Genomic DNA, 4,708 nt, shown 5'->3' on the forward strand with positions numbered 1-4,708 from the left:
CCACCGCGGCCGGGGTGATTTATCACGGGGCGACGGGCACGACCGCGGCACGCAGACCGGGGTCCCAGCCGGGGAGAAGCGCCCTGCGGGGCAGCGGGGTTTGAGGAGCGCGATGCAGGCTCTGCACACGCCTCCCGCAGCGAGCACGCGTCCCCGCGCGCCGGCAATCGGGAGGCTGGAGGAGGCGGCGGAGCAGAGCCTGTCACCAGCACTGCCACCCAGCCGGGGCCGAGCAAAGCAGCCGGCACCCACGTCACACCAGAATCGGGGGAAGACCTCAGAGAAAAGGCAAAAGAGGATCTGCTCTTCTCACCCCTGCCAGAAAAGACTCCAAGTGCTCCCTGGACTCCATTTTCTCACCCACCATCCAGGGACATGGCCAAGCTGCGTGTGGTTCGGATGCTACAGGTTGCAAGCTGCCATCGCGTTCAGGTCCCTGCGGTAGCTCGTGGTGGGGTGTAGATTGGAGCCCTCTAGGGTTGCCCATATTTTTCAGCAGATCCCTTCCCTGGCAGCACAACGCTCTGCATTTCAGTGAGTTTTATATCTATGGAAAGCTCTTGTACAGCGGCCGTGTGCTTACACTGGCTGTGGGCCCTCAGCTGCCATCGTGGGCGCTCCAAAACCTGTGTTTGCCAAGTTCGCTTGTAGCACAGGGATCACACACCAGTAATGAACATGGTTTCCAAAAAGAGCCGAGGTTTGCCTGTGTGCTAGTGCCCATCCTCAGAGTACTCCCATCTCCAGGTAAAGTAAAATGTCTTCAAACATCTTTTACCGTCTTTTCCAATTTACCATCACCCTGGACTTGGGTCAACTGTGGTGAGATGAGCTCCCTCAAGACTCAGGTCTGCACTCCCTGTCTGTTCAGGGCTCACTCTTCAGATCTATCTGTAAAGCCAATGGCCACAGGGGTAAAACATCTGGCTTGTTATTTGTGCATGGAAAATCACTCGCTGGATTGAGCAAATCATCCAGTGTGCAGAAATATGAAGCAATCCTGGTTTTCTAGGGAGTGTTGTCCTCTCTTCCATGCCTGCTCCCACCCCAGAACTCCAGCTCTGTGTGTCCCCTTAGGATCTCTGAATTGCAATACCATTTCCCATACACGGCAACTTCATTTCTCCCTGCATCCCCCGAGGAAAAGTTGGGCAAGAGGCAGCACGTGCGCTGTTCCCCAGCTGCGGGTGCCCTGCCCGGCTGCCGGGCTGGCAGTCACTCCCTGCCCGCTTGGCAGGACAAGCCGTGCACAAAACTATCAACCTCACGCAGCAAATTTCCCTCAGAAAGGCAAAGGTTTCCGTCCTCCTCGCCCCTGTCCATGCTAAACTTGTAGGATTTCGATTTATTTAAAATTTCTGCTTTCCCAGAGTTTGGCTGAAATTGGTCAAAGGGTTACAGCAACTGTTAAACGGGGGTCTGAGAGGCAGCCAAACAACGTGATCACAGTAGTCTAAAGAAACATTTCATCACTGCACTGGGGTGCTAAGTCTTTCTCTCTTTTCCTTTGGCTCCAAGAATATTTTATTATTCTCTTCATACTGTAACAACTTCCCCTGAAAGTAACCGTTCTTGCTCACACTTAGGGACTCTAGGGAACTTTGCTCCGTAATGTACTTCCTGCTGTGGGGCATTTTCTGCAATAGGCAACGGCTGCCCGGGAGTTTCGGAGAGCGGATCCTGGATTCAAACACCGACAGTGGGAATGGAGAGCCTAACATTTTGTGACTCTTGCGTTATGTTCTTGTGCAGTCTGAGGCTGTGAAAGAAGCTGGATGCAAAACAAGACATGGAGAAGTCTCGTCTGTTAAAACCACTGCTTGATTCACGATGTGACAGATGTTAGCTGACTGGGACAGACACAGCGGATTAGGAAATGTATTAGCAGTCACAAACTAAAGAGAATTATTAACAAGAATTCACAGATGCTGAAACAAGGAGTTTGCTTAATTAAGCAATGTGACATTGTACTTTGCTATATACATCTACCCTAATTCCTATCCAGTATATCCATTTTATTTGTCATATCTGGAATTTCTATCAATTTTGTAATCTAAAACAGAAAGGAAACATTGGAATTTGTTCATGGAAACATAGAAAACTCAATTATAACTTTAGGAGCAAATAAATTACTTTTAAGTTATATTGCTCCGATTGTAGGGTTCTTTACTTATCAAGCACCAACTAAATTTGATGTTAAATATTTATTTGTAAATACTTAAAATTTCCATTAGTGCTACAGTCTAATCATTCATTTTTTTCCATTCTTCACTGAATAAGTAAATTGCTTGTAATCCCTCTACTGCTTTTTGAGTCCGGCCTTGCATTTTTCATCTGATATTTGGAGTATAGATATAAAACTGAAGCAAGAATAACCTATTTAAATCCTAATTCACAATTGTTACTTATACTAACAATCTGAAGGAAATCTGCAGATTTGCTGGCTGATAATCTCCTCTTTTCACCAACCTTTTTCACTGCTTTGCTACCTTTCAGGAAATGTTATAGAGTGCTTTCCAAAGATGCATCATACTCAGCTCGTCTGGTGTGAAACAGAGATAGATTCTGGTTTGCACTCAATTATGACTGTGCAAATAGACGAATATACATATAAATTGTGTTTCCGTGGAAGGAGAAATATGTTAACATACTGTTTGCTTTATTATGTTCCCATTCGCTAATATGTTCCTGTAGCCTTTTTCTTGGAGACATGAACACAGAACCAGCTTATCTATGGAACTTTTCACAGTTTTTCTTCTTTTGATAGTTGCAGTGAGCAAAGCTTTCCCAAAGATAGATAGCTGTGCGTGTGAAACTATGAGAAAGAGGTGCGCACCCAGAAGAGACAAGAGATTTGGCAGGCAGGAGATATTTTAGGTATCTGCCTGCAGGGTTATGCACCTTGCAGTGATTTAGCGCACTGCTGCCTGTTGTGATTTTCCACCTCACACAGGGAGAAGCAGGAGCATCTCCAGCAGAAAAAGTGTGAAATGCTGGGTTAGTGCACCAGCCTCGTAAAATACATAGGTATAACTCTTTCCTAATCAACTGCAATAACATTTTACAAAGTAGGAGAACTAGGTTCTGAGAGTTGAATTTCATGATCTGAAGTTTTTGCTCTTTCCTTTTTTATCTGAATTGAGCACCACTGCTTTCAGTCATTTTTTACCTCTGTGTAAGTGTATTGAAAAACACCAGTTTTATTCTTAGAATATGTTAAAAAGAAAAAAAGTTCTGGAAATATTTCTGCCTTTCTATATTGTGCACTTAAAATCTTATGCAAAAAATAGCAGGGCTATTAATATGGTTTGTTCCAAACATACATTCATACCCAAGACAAAACGCATTTGTGGCAGAAGCTGGGGCACCACAGTATTCTCAACTTTATTTTCTATACTGCAGAAAATAAATGCAAATTTCTTCAGTGTTAGATCTTTCCTCTTTGGATTTTCCATTGACTTTGTCGGGAGTTCTTAGGGCTTATAGATTTGGGTCCCAAATAAAAACACAAAGGATGCTAAGATATCTGCAGCAAAATGGAATGTGTCTACCCAAGTCAGTAACAGTACTGTGTCTAGTGCAGCATTTCTCAGTTTCTTCAGTGTGTTATCTCCTGTTTGATGAAAAATAAAAATTGTGTTTTCTCTTGTTCCCCACACATATGCAGGTAAATGTTAAAAAAAAAAAAAAAAAAAAAAAAAGTGGTAAGAACAATAAACTGGAAAATATATCTAGGTTTATGTTTCAAGGGACTGCTCTTTAATGCTGAAAAGAGAACGTACAGGGAGTAGAGAAAAGACATTGTAATACATTTTTTTTTACATTGTAATAAAACTTTCAAAGTCTGTTTCAAGCCAAAAAAGGTCTTAAAAGAAAACTGCATAATCCCACGTGGCCTCACTTGCTCCTGCGTCAGAGAAGAACCTTTGCTAAAGCCTTATCAGGGGCAACATAGGACAACTCGTGTGTTAATACAGAAGCATTTCTGAAGAAAAAATAGCTTCTGCAACGTCTGCAACCACAGTAGTTGAAGAGATCTTGAAAATGATGCTGACAGGAAACTAAGCAGCAACAAAAGGGATTTTTGTTGTTGTTGTTGTTTTGCTATCTGGGCCAAACTACAGTTATTTCAAGGGAAGTTTTAAGCTGCCTCTGGAGCACCAGAGCTACCCCCGTGCTGCAGTCCTGCTACGCGCTAGGAAGCGCACAGTAAGGAATCACCTGGGCACAAGCAAGTTACAGGTGTGACCCTGGAAAAGCCCGGCTAACACCGACCGCCCCCTTCGCGGGCTGATCCCAGAGGCCGCCGGGGGCGGGGAGTGTGTTCAGGGATCAGCGTAACCCGCTACAAACGACCTCGCTGGAAGCAGTGACGCGACTGGCCACGTCTGCAGCATCGGGCCCTTTCCCGCCTCCTCCCCCCCCCCCGCCATAACAGGGCGACGTCCTGCGCCAAGGCAGCCCCGGCCCGGCAGCACTGCCCGCACCGGGCTTCCCTCCCGGGAGCCGCCGGCCACGGCGAGGGCCGCAGCGGTCGCGTCGAGCCGCCCGCGCCGCCGCCATCTCGCGGCGCTGCCCCTGGCGCAGCCCCAGGGGGGCGCCCCCACCTGCCCGCCCCTGCTAGGGGGGGAAGGGGGACTCGGCCTGGCAGTGCCACGGCCCGAGCACGGCTCGTCTCCACCTCCTCCCGCCCCCCTCAGATGGGAAT

The sequence above is a fragment of the Rhea pennata genome, chromosome 6, assembly GCF_028389875.1.
Source record: "Rhea pennata isolate bPtePen1 chromosome 6, bPtePen1.pri, whole genome shotgun sequence".
Taxonomy (NCBI): Eukaryota; Metazoa; Chordata; class Aves; order Rheiformes; family Rheidae; genus Rhea; species Rhea pennata.